Below are 12,408 nucleotides of genomic sequence, written 5' to 3'. Positions count from 1 at the left end.
ACCTGTTAACCCAGTTGCATGCAAGGGTGAGACACAAAAGAGCAGGGAGGCTGCTCTTAGGGGCCCTGAGCCATCTTTCCTGGCTCCGAGTCAAGCCACACGGACTCAGGGAGAATCGTAAGAGTGCTGCTGATGCTAACAGGACTTAATGTTTGTGGCATACTGATTATGCGCCGGGCACTGTTCTGAATGATTCAAGTGCCAGTTTTTCAGATGAGAAAACAGAGGCACGGGGAATATACTGTCAAGCTCACAAAACTGGTAAGTGGGAGAGCCAGGTGGTCTGGGCCCAAGGCCTAATCTCATAACTATACCGCTAAACTCCTCCATAGAGAGACAGAAAAGTGCAGGATGGCCCTGATTGCTGTTTTGCGGCAAGTAGCAGGGTATTTGATAGGGATTAGGGCTCAGGGTTTTGTGATGGGTCACACATACACGCACACACAAACACACAAAACAAGAGGGTGATTCTGAGGCCTCTCCTTGGCCCTCCTTATCTAGCCAGCCTCTTGACCTAGAGGAGAGTGAGGATGGCCAGCATGCCCTGAGGGACCAGCCCCTGCCTGGGCCCCATGAGCACCTGGTGGCTGGGCACAGGGCCTGTGAGAGAGAGGGAGCAAGGGCTAGTGTGCCCTTAAGGCACAGTGTACGTCCCCCACCTCCCAGCCCCCCTCTCATGAACATGGCTTCTGGTCAGACTGACCAGGCTAGAAAGCCCTCCTCCCAGCGTCAGGCACGGGGATGACAGCTGGGCGGGAGGCTCGGCCTGATGGAGCCAACCTGCTCTGTCCTTCCCTAAACCTCAGAGAGGGCGGAGGGAGGAAGAGGGGGCTCCCCAGAGAATGGGGTCTCAGCAGTGGGGCGCAGTGGGCGATGAGGCCAGCGCCTGAGTAAACTGGGGAGAAGGCGAAGCAGGCAGGGAAGTGGTTCTCTACCCAACTGCCATTTGGGCTTTTTCAGAACTTCCCTCAACCAGGGACAGGACAGGGAATTGGGTAGAGACATTAAGTCAACAAACAAGCAAGTTGGTGCCTTCATTGCTGTTGTCCCACAAAGGTGTTTTGATTTTGTGAAAATATTTTTTTTCCTTTTCAGCAGAACCTCCAGCTTTGGTGTAGCTCATTGTCTTAAAGGTGCATTATGTTTCCTGGGTGATTAGATTGAAAGAATTAACTTAGTTCACTTAGTGATGTCCCATTTGACACGGGGTGGGTTCTGGCAAACAGAGCTGGTTTAGGATATGTATCTTGTTTTTTTTCACAAGGGTCTCAAAGCCCAGGTTTGGGAGATTGACCAAGATTTCTCTTCCTGTGTTACACATAGGAAATGGACTCAAGAAGGCTGGGTGGGCTGCCTGCTGATGATCCGTCAGCCATCAGAGGCGGGATTCGGTTCCAGGTCTCTTGTTGTTCTGGCCAGTATTCACTCCTGGGGATTCACACAGCACAATCTTTGCCTGGGTTTCTGAGGCAAGTGACCTATTTCATAGTCACTCCTCACAGAGAGGCCCTTAATGGACTTACTGCATTTTTAGACGGAGGAGTTCATTTCTTCTCGCCCCCAACACACACATATGATGGATGAAATCATTATCTCATCACCTGAATTCTTCCTCTTTTCATTTCGGAGTATAGGGCTTAAGCGGCACCTGCTGGGACGGAAAAAAATTGCCTGCGGTGGTGAAGACCTCCTGCGCTGCCCTGGAGGGGGCGCAGTGGAGCCAGCAGGTGGCCTTCAGGGGCCGCTAGTTTCCGTTTCTTGTCGCTCTGGGACCCCAGGCCGTACACCCATAGAAATGCCACGTATGTCCAGGCAGTTGCATTCAGGGAGCTCGGTTTTCTTTACCACCTCCTTCCCCACAAACCGCATGAGGCACAAAGAAGCCCATTTTGGATTTCAGACTGAAATGGGAGGCAGGGCAAGGTAATTTCCGATTAACTGGAATTTATTTGAAGAGAGAGAAAATGGAGGAGAGGACTTCCATTCACTAATGGAAGGGAATGATGAGAAATCAGCAGCAGCCCTCATGTTCGATGAACGGGGGGAAGGAGCTAGATTTAGTGCGTTGCTGGCTGGGAAGCTGCCCGGGTGCCGCTCTGTCAATGAGAACGTTCGGGAAATATGGTGCAGAGTAACTCAGGTTTCCATGTGGCGTCTTCCAGAACTGGCCAGATGCAGATTGATTCTGCTCCCTCTAAAGCAAGCTCTAGAGCGGAAATTAAAGACTCACCCCACACTGCCGTCTCTGAGTATCTTTGCAACATGCGTGTGTAAGTTGCACGTTCTGTCCGTACCGTCAACCTTGAGACTAACTCCTGTTGACAGTTGTGGGAAACTGGCATTGGTAGTGATTGACTATTTTGAAACTCAGTAGTACCTGACATAGTACTGTTTAGTGGGAGTAAGCAATTCATTTTAGAGTGATTTATTTCACTGTCTACATCTTTGCATGGTTCGATTTGCTTCTGAGGGGTTTTCTGATTCAGAAGACCATGGTCCGTGATCCCTCATTTTTGAACGTAGAAAAACAGACAATTTTTATTCATAGAAAAAGAGCTTCTCTTTACTTCCATTAATTAAATGTTGAACAAATGTTTGAAGAATGTTGTTCTGAAGGATCATCTGTGTACTGACTTCTGAGGCCTCTCCCATGCCCAGGTAGACACAGTTCTAAATGGAGGTGTGGAGTTGAATGTGGAGACAAGGACGGATTTTGCCAACATCACAGAGAAAGAAATCACAAAAGTCAGCAACAAGTCAGTCCAGGGAAGACAGGGACAAGTCCAGCTGCCCTGATCTGCACTTGACCACACCAGACTGACTTTTAGGGTAAATGGATGAACTGGTACTTTGGAGACCTTATTTCTCTCAGAGCCCTAAAAGGGGTCAGAATCAGACCCAACAGTACAACCTTTGGGTTGTTTGCAGTTTCAAAGTGAATAGATGAATTCAAAGTTTATTCTGAATTTTCTCTGACAGTAATGAGAGCCACTGTATATTTGTTACATGGAAGAATCAATTCAGAGAAAGAGAGTAAAGAGGTATCATTTCTGCCACTTCTAGCTGAAGCTGGGATCTAACAGGAGATGTCAGAAAAATGGGAAAATAGGAGAATGAGGGAAGAGTCAGGAGGAGGGAAATGTCAGCACCCAGAGAACCTCCCCACCTGCCTGTTTGTTCAAGACCTAACTTAGGCAGTGACTATTTACTCAAAGGTGATTTTCAACGTTGCTGTAGAGTCATGCAGCACCCCCTTCTTGGAGAAAGACTCTAGATAAACACAAAGCCTAATGATTACCAATATGTCATTATTTTGCCATGTTGGACATGGGAATTATTATTTGTAGTGGATTTCAGCACTTTTCTTTTGCCCTTTACAGATCATTAAATGCGTTTTCAAATCAAGAAAATTCTCAAAGGCTTTCACAAGCTAAGATTGTTTATAGAGCAAAATCTCGGCTCCCAACAAGTATTTGCAACTTAATGATACGTTTGTAGAAAGCCCAGAATTATTGTATAAAACAGGTGTTGGCTCCGTACATGTTTCACTGCTCCATTAAGCATCTACCTTTCCCTTGAAATTACACCCCATCTTATACGGCACAAATACACTGAAGTGGTCATTTATTTTAAATTAACTCAGTGCTGGCCTGGAAAACATGGCGCCCAGATGATGGCAAAATTATTCCAATGAGGTTGCCTTTGGGACTGTTACCCATAAAGTAATCTTTATAGGTCAGTGTTTTTCATTTCAAGCTGCTGTGGCTACGTGAATGGTAAACGTCTGGCACCAAGCAAAGGAGGTGTTTGACCAATAGGGCTTTAATGGTCTGTACGCCTTAAAATTCCGTTTTCTTTTTTCTTTTACCCTTTACTCACTGTTGGGACATGTGGAAAACAGACACTGAGCAAAGGTCTCCCTGTCCTGGAGCAAAATATAAACAAACTTGCTGGTCATCGGTTTCCGGATTTTCCCACTTACTGCTTTCATTGCAGCCTCCGGCCCTCACTCTGGGAACTGGTCCTGTCTCCCATTTGGGGTTCCTCGTTAGCAGAGTGAGTGAGTTAGTGGATGAGGAGAGCTTTCTCTCTCCCTTCAAGGATTTCCTGACCCTGCTGGATCAATATATTGCTTCTCCCAGAGCTTAGTTGCCAGGTCCCATGACGCAGCACTTTGGCTCCCTGCCAGAACGTCCCAGCCGAGGGCAGAAGAGGTTTGCCTCTCTGAACTACAGTGCTGGTGTCTGTGGTTTAGCTCATTGTTCTCTGTTTATTATTCTTTCTCCCTGAGTTCCCTATCTCCTGGTTCCTAACTCTTTGTTCAGCCAACAGCAGTGGGCGCACATTCACTGAAGACAAGGGAAGAGGGTGCACGTCCTTGTTCGAGTAGCCCTCCTTCCTCTTAAGGTGGATGATGTTTTTCTGAAGCTCTGGTACTTGACCTCTAAGTGCACTTAGAGTCACTGGTGGAGACTTTAAAACTCCTGACGCCCAGGTTGCCCTCAAGCCCAATTACATCAGAATCTCTAGAACGGAACCTACGCATCAATCTTTTTTAAAGCTTGAATGGCATGTTGATTACCTTGTCTGTTGACTTCTAGAACGGCGTTTCCCAAACTATGCGAAGCAAGCATTGACTCTCTGCACTAAATGAATGATAAGTCATGACACTTTAAAATGACTGCTTGGATGAGTGAAATACAAGTTTACTGAGAAGCATGGCTGAATTCAGAGTAGCTTTCGACCTTTTGTGTTTTCTCAGTGGCTGATACTGTCAGTTACTGCCACGTTGGGTTTGGGTGCCTCTGATTTAGACCTAAGAGGGGCATGAAGCAGGGCAGCTGTGATGAGCCCAGACTTTCACCAGGACTAATTAAGAGGCACAGCGATTGCCTGCAGACAAGCTCTGACACCAGCGTTGCTGGCCCCTGCACTGTTGTTGATGTACATAGAAGTGAGAAGATCCCCTCAGGACACATGTTGCTCAGTGTAATTTGACTCCTTGAGTCTGATTCAGTGAGGATATCAGTGATACGTCGTCAGCTTGGAGGTGTTTTTGAGACTCTTCAAAGTCAGCAGCAAGCCACCAACTGGCAGAATGTGACGGAGTTCATGGTTGTGTGGTTTGCCATGATGTTTCTTATGTTTGTATATAAACATTCATTTAGACAGCTCCAATTCACTGTAGCTGGGAAACCTTGTACACGTCACTTTTCTTCTCTATAATCCCATTTCCTAATGTCTAAAAGGAAGGATTAATGTTCCTTCCAGTTCTAAGAAACTGTCTCCTCATAGAAAATGAACTTGTGGTTTCCAGGGCGGGGAACGGGAGTCGGGGGATAAGTCAGGAATTCAGGGATTGTAGATACTAACTATTATGCATGGAACAGGTAAACAGCAAGGTCCTGCTGTCTAGCACTGGGAGCTGTATTCAATACCTTGTAATGGCCTATAATGAAAAAGGACATGAAAAGGAATATATATGCATAACTGAATTACTGTGCTATACACCAGAAATCAACACAATGTTGTAAACTGACTATGCTTTAATAATAATAAAAAAAACTGTGTCCTAGGGACCCATTGTTGGATGGTTACTATTTCACAGATGAAGACCCTGAGGCCCAGAGGTGTGTGAAGAAACTTTTCTAAGACTGTACTTAAGTTATTTGCAAATCCTAGACTAGAATTAGGTCTCCTAACTTAGAGATCTGTGTTCTAAGGGGAGGGTATAGCTCGGGGGGGGAGGGTATAGCTCAGTGGTAGAGCTCATGGTTAGCAGGCGCAGGGTCCTGGGCTCAATCCCCAGTACCTCCATTAAATAAATAAGTAAATAAATAAACCTAATTACCTCCCCCCTCCAAAAAAAAAAGAAAAAAGAGAGAAAGAGTTCTATGTTCTTTATCTATGTTCTTTCTACTAACAAAGCTCAATAAAGGCCCTTGGGTCATACTGAAAATTTAAGCTGAAAGTCTGGCCTCCCCTGAAGTCTGCCCACATCCTTCCTTAGATCTCTGCTCCAGGATTTCTGCAGGAAGCTCTGAAGACTGCTAGGAGCCCAGAAGCCTACACACATTTGGCAACATGCATTCCTCCCATCGCCAGGGTGGTTGTGAATTGGTAAGGGGCCCTCCTCGAAGACAGACAGTCTCTTCTCTAGGAGTCAGCCCTGGAGCAGGAGCTGGGGAATGGGACACTGAACTCCACAGAACATGTTTATTGATCTCCTACTTACTTTGTAGAACTTTGAAGACACAAACTGAGTGAGAATTGACTTACTTGTGAGGGAGACAGATACGTGCACAATGACTAGAAGGCACACTGACAGTTTAGGTGATTGTGGCAGATGTTACTGGTTGGCCAGTTTAGTGCTCATCTCTAGACTCCTTGCTTGCTTACTCCATAGAGGCTCAAAAAGCTAAATATTCGCTTTTCAAGTATCTTGTGAAGGAAGGTGGTCATATGAGTAGTCTTGTCAATGAGATGTGAGAGGAAGACAGTCTGAGAGTGGTTCTGAGAAAGTTTGACCTTTCTTTCTTGTAAGAAGAGATGGCCATCACGAATGCTACTTCTTCCCACTCTTCTTGATGTGGGTATGGATATGGTATCTAGAGATCCCACCACCCTTTCGCAACCAGAAAACAGAAATCATGTGGGAAAAGTCAAGGCATTTGCAGAGATGGCCTAACACAACCCATCCACTGAACCAACACCAGTGATGGGCTGCCTCCAGATATTTTGTAATATGAGGAAATGACATCTTGATTTGTTGGAACTGCTGTAAGCTGGAGTTCGTATTATCTTCAGCTGTATGTATTCCCAACAGACATTTAAGTACATGCAAGAGTTCTAGGAGTAATTTTCTATCTTCAGAAGGGGGCAATGTTTTAAGGGCATGGACATGGGAGTCAGAGAAAGCTCTGCTGCTTAGGAGCTGTGTGACCTTGGGCAAGTCACTTAACCTCTCTGAGCTTCATTTTCTACATTTGTGAAATGGGAAAAATACCAATCTCACAGAGCTGATGCAAGGGTTTTTTTTATTGAAGTATGGTCAATTTACAGTGTGTCAGTTTCTGGTGTACAGCATAATGTTTTAGTTATACATATGCATACATATATTCATTCTCATATTCTTTTTCCTTATAGGTTACTACACAATATTGAATATAGTTCCCTGTGCTATACAGAATAAACTTGTTGTTTATCTACTTTACATATAGTAAATGTCAAATCTCAAACTCCCAATTTATCCCTTCCCACCCCTTTTCCTCTCTTGTGACCATAAAATTGTTTACTATGTCTGTGAGTCTGTTTCTGTTTTATAGATAAGTTCATTGGTGTCTTCTTTTTTCTTATTTTAGATTCCACACATAAGTGATATCATATGGTATTTTTCTTTCTCTTTCTGGCTTACTTCACTTAGAATGACGATCTCCAGGTCCATGCATGTGGCTGCAAATGGCATTATTTTATTCTTTTTTATGGTTGAGTAGTATTTCATTGTATAAATATACCACAGCTTCTTTATCCAGTCGTCTGTCGTTGGACATTTAGGTTGTTTCCATGTCTTGACTATTGTAAACAGTGCTGCTATGAACATTGGGGTGCAGGTGTCTTTTTGAATTAGAGTTCCCTCCTGATATATATGCCCAGGTGAGCAAGGATTAATTGACTTGTCTCCAAGATGTATTTGTTCATTCATTCATTCCATTCCACAAATATTTCTCAAAGGCCTCCTCTGTGTCAAGCACTCTGCCAGGCTGTGCCCTCATGAAGCTTATGGACTAGTGGTGAAGGTAGATGTTAACCAAGCAATCACATACGCCCTGTAAGATTACAACCATGATGAATTCTACCAAGGAGAGGGGGCCCGAGAGACTGTTCTGGGGTGGCAGAGGTGAGGGGGAGGTGAGGAGGCAGGAATGCGTCTCCTGAGGACGTGATGCTCCAGCTGAGTGCTGAGGGATCAGCAGGAGTTAACTGGGCTGTGAGGGGAGGGCAGAACATTCCAGCAGAGGAACACTGTTCAAAGGGCCTGTCTGGTGACAGAGGTTAGCATGCGGGACTGAAGGGAGAGAGGTGGCCGGAGAGAAGGAGTGGGGGAGGGTTGTGTGAACGGGGCTGCTTTTCCCTCCCCTGATGTTTTCTCCCACATGGAGGCAGCTGCATTAATTCTAGCATTCCTGGCCTCTTCCAGTGTCATTCACTCGCCTTCTTTGGAGTGGGGTAGGAATGCCTCTGTGGTAGCAGGTCCAGCCCAGAGTCCTCCTTATCTCTGATGGAGGCAGCTGCCTGTGCAGGGAGTGTGAGATTCCTCTGGTCCTCCGGGGAAAGGCTCTGCCCATGGGCTGGCCTGCCCCCATCAGCACTGCCTCCCTGGGGAGGGAAGCCTCCCTAATTCTGGGGCTCAGAGCACAGAAGCACACCAGTGCCGGTTCCAGCCACACCCTCCAAGCTGCCTTTATCATGAACAAAGACGCCATTATGGTCTCCAGCTACTTACTCCTCTGTTCTCTCTCTCCACTGTCCGGAACTGGGATGGGGAAAAGGGATGTTACTTACAGGGTCCACAGAGACCCCAAGAGGGGTAGGTTGCAATCGTAGGTATGATCAGGGTTCATACCATTCAGAGCCTCCCTGTCTTGGTTAAGAGGTTTTCATTTCATCCTATGAGCAATGTAAGTCTTGTGTGAAGGGGTTTATAAGCAGGAGAGGGGCTGGATCAGATTTGCATTTTGAGAAGTTCCTCCTGGCTGCTCCAGAGTGAACAGAATGGGGGATTCCTAATCCTGGGTGGACCTCTTTCTCCAGCCTCTGACTTCAAATAAATTATCTAAGTCTTGGCTTCAGGAGATGTCAAAGCAGGCAGAGCTGCGGTGGGTGGTCCGGGGCCCTAAGGAGGGAGTTAGAAGCAGTTCTTCCTCCTCCAGCCTCAGCTCCGGCTGAAGGGAGCAGCTGTGGTCCCTGCACCCATCCTCCCGGCCTCTTTACTAGGCTAAAATATATTCAGAAACCTAGCACTTACTCTGAACAGTGATGACCTGAGTTTCTTCCAGTTGTTGATGCTGAAAAAAAGAGAAGTTAAAATGCAGTTTCAGGTTAAAAAATTGCCGCTTGGGCGATGGAAGATAGATTGACAGTGATTCTTTTCACTTCTAGGTGGTACTTATCTCTGGATTTATCGGTGAGAGGAGAGAGCTATTTGCAGAAGATGGGACAGGTGTGGGGCAAGGGCTGCAGCCTGGCTGTGCGCTTGTGTGGGAGAGATAGCGAGTGACACCATCAGCCGAGATCAGGGCTTGAAGGAAACAAACAGGGAACTGAGAAAGATGAACAGGGCGGACCTCTTCTAAGTAAGGGGCCAAAGAAGCCTCTGAAGGATTGATTTGTAAGCAGAAAGTTGAAGGATAAGAAGACCGGGACCCAGAGAATGAAGCCAGGTGAAGAGTGGCGAGGAGGAGGTAAGGGATTAGGTAAGGTGGAGCCAGAGGAGGGAGCCGGGCTGGTGCAGGGTGAGTTGGAGACACACAGGGGCCAATTACAAACTGCAAAGTAACTGGGGATGTGTTGAAGGAACGGCTGACTCAGCCAGAGGAGGAGGGGCGACCTAGGAGGGCTTAAAAGGGGAGACAGCATTTGAATGGGGTCTGCCAGCCTGAGTAGGAATTCTTCAGGCAGGGAAGGCAAAGAAGCACATGTCAGTGGCAATAGCCTTGCTTAAAGGCAGAGACGTGTGAAAAGACAAGATCTGGGATGTCCACAATCTTCAGAAAAAGAAAAAATGATAATTAATACAATGGCCTCTGGCTCTGGTTATATTTCCCCATTTCATGTTTCCTTTCCCACGTTGTGTGTCTCCCACAGGCAGGCGTCTGAGTGTTTTAACTGAAAATAAAACTTCGATCTTTTTACTTACTGCTCATGCTATGAAAAACCCTTAGTGTTGCACCAGTTCAGGCAGAACTGTCCCCCAATATTGATTTCCACAGCCTGGTTAGGTGGATTGAAAGAGGTGTATTTCACTAGCACAGAGATGAGCTCAAGTTTGCAGTGGGTCCAAGGAGCTGGATGGTCTGAGGCTCCCACCGGCTTCCCTAGGCTGGGAAGTTGGGCCCCTGTTGGCAAAGAGAAATTGAGAAGGAGGAAAGCTCCTGATTAATTCAGATCAGAAATTCAGCAATTTGGCTTCCACTTGCTTCTCGAGAGATCCTTGTGTCTTTTCCTCAGCACTCCCCGACTCAGCACGCAGAGGCCAGTCCCTGAAGAGGCAGCAATTATAAATTGTCATCCACTGGGACTTATTTCCCATCGTGTGTCCACAGTATGGCCTGTTGACCTTGGAAGCCTTGAGAAGGCCAACATTCTAGACTGTTCCCTGTCACCCTCCCTCTGTGGTCTTTAAAGCCCCTGCCCCTTCTTTGATTGGAGCTTGGAGCCTCCCAGCCCCCCAAACCCTCCCACCACGCCTCCTGGACTCATGGTCTGTCACCGGCAAAACTGCTTAGAGCCTCAAATTATTTTCTCAAGGTTTCCTTCATCTCTGGCAGCTCCAACAGAAATCCCCCACAGCCCCCTCAAGTGGTGTCTCTTCATTTCTTTTTTCTCTCTTACCTTCTTCACTCCGCAGCCTGGAGGTGGGTGGGGTCACCCCCTCGCTTCCCACTGCTTCTGCCAGGGCTTTGTTCCTCCCCCTTTAAAGTCTTCCAGGGCCACAGGGCTTTGCCACCTCCCAGTGCTCCGTGAATGTCATCTGCCTGCCTCCCCCTCATGCCTCCTCATTTATTTGATAATTTTAGCACGTGGATTTCAGTCTTTCCACCACTGCACCACCACTTTCGTCATTCTTTTTAGGATTCTGAATATCCACATGGATGATTCATCCAACCCTTGGCCTCTCAGTTGCAAGGATCTCATGTCCTGACCCACATCAGCCTTTTATCCTGTGGCCAGTCCCTAGACTTTGTAATGCCCATTCTTTCTGCATCTCAAAGTCTCAACTTCAGGTGCTTTCTGGCCACCATCTTCTATTCTAGCCCACTCCCTCCAGTGAGCCAACTCCGATAATTCTTTGGCCCATCTGAAACCTCCCATCCGGCTAATTTCTTTCCGTTGCCCTCTCTTCCCTCCTTACCCAGCTGCGATTTCACAGACTGTTTTGCATACATTTCCTTTCCTGCCACTCAGCTCCTTTGTCTCCCCCTTCTTGTTTTCACCCTTCTCAGCATTTGTTAATTGTTTATCAAGAGAAACCATTCCTTAGCCCAGATATTCATCGCTCATAGTTTCCTAGCTCAGGAACACAGTTAAGTGACAAACTTCCCTGGAGTGCAACCCAAAGAAACTCTTTACGTTCCAAGATCACTTTGCACTCTGAAAGACACCAGCCTTCCTCATCTCCTCAAAATCTTTTTTGGAATCGTAATTTCTGTAGAAATCTCCATATGCTTTCTTGCTTGGTTCAGCCACAGCGAACTTACACGAAGCTGCAACTCCCAGGGATACTCCGACCCTGGTAAGCTCCAGCTCTCTCAGTATTCCACATCTGCACCAAGCAGCTGACTGGCTTACGGAGAGCACGCAACCTGGTGCCTGGCCTTACTTTAAATTCATGACCACGGATCTCAAGTAGGCGCTCAGCCCTGCCTGGCAAAGTGACTTTGTTTACCTCGTCCATTCATTCTCCACCCTCTGAGAGAACGATCTCACTTTCTTCTCTTTTCTAAGACCCCCAGTGCGCTCTCCCCTCTCCCTATAGCCTTGCTGCTAACTTCACCGCGAAAATGAAGGCAATGGGAAGAGAACTCTGGTAGGCATCACCAACCAGATCTGTGATCTTGTCTGCACCTGTACCACATGCTCTCTTGTCCTCTGTAACTTGAGAGAGAAGTTACCAAGTCCCCTCCCCAAGGCTGGCTCTCCACCTGTGCCCTGGTCCTGCCCCTCTCACCTGCTTAAGGACTCCGCTGGTCCCTTCTGCCTGGTCGCTCCTGTATCGCCCAGCTCTTCCTCACCTCATCATTCTTTTTGTCTTCTAGTAATAAAATGTCATTTTTAGGACAATTTATGCTGTTTCTATGAAAAGATAACAATTGTTGAGAAACTCAAAAAATGGCATGCTCAATAGTATACGTTCTGAAAAAGATCTTGCAAATTTGTAACCTGTTGTGACTCTGTTAAACTAACAGTTGTTCAGTAGAGCCACAGTGTCATGGGATGGTGACCCACAGTTCAACAACAGGCCAGAGACAGAAATGGAAATGGAGAGGTCCTGGGAGAGGTACACAGGCCACCTGAAGGGGCAATGTGGGAAGATTCAGGCAGGGTGCAGACAGCATGTGTGGCAGGATCCGGGGCACGTGCCTAAATTAGGATCCGAGAATCCTAATTAATCCTAGGAGTGCTTTGGGA

The 12,408-nt window shown here is 46.8% G+C and overlaps 1 long non-coding RNA gene across 1 annotated transcript; it reads right to left on the bottom strand.

The window, feature by feature from the left end:
• Positions 1-7,036: 7,036 nt before the first annotated feature.
• On the bottom strand, positions 7,037-10,749 carry LOC123612154 (uncharacterized). Its single transcript, XR_006719357.2, has 4 exons — positions 10,612-10,749; positions 9,917-10,115; positions 9,026-9,065; positions 7,037-7,826 (listed from the first exon to the last, which is right to left on the bottom strand). It is a non-coding gene; the product is annotated as an uncharacterized LOC123612154 (long non-coding RNA).
• Between the last annotated feature and the right edge of the window lie 1,659 nt (positions 10,750-12,408).

This window comes from Camelus bactrianus, chromosome 25, assembly GCF_048773025.1.
Source record: "Camelus bactrianus isolate YW-2024 breed Bactrian camel chromosome 25, ASM4877302v1, whole genome shotgun sequence".
Taxonomy (NCBI): Eukaryota; Metazoa; Chordata; class Mammalia; order Artiodactyla; family Camelidae; genus Camelus; species Camelus bactrianus.
Note: the sequence above shows the minus strand (reverse complement) of the source record. Positions and strands in the feature narration are given on the sequence as shown.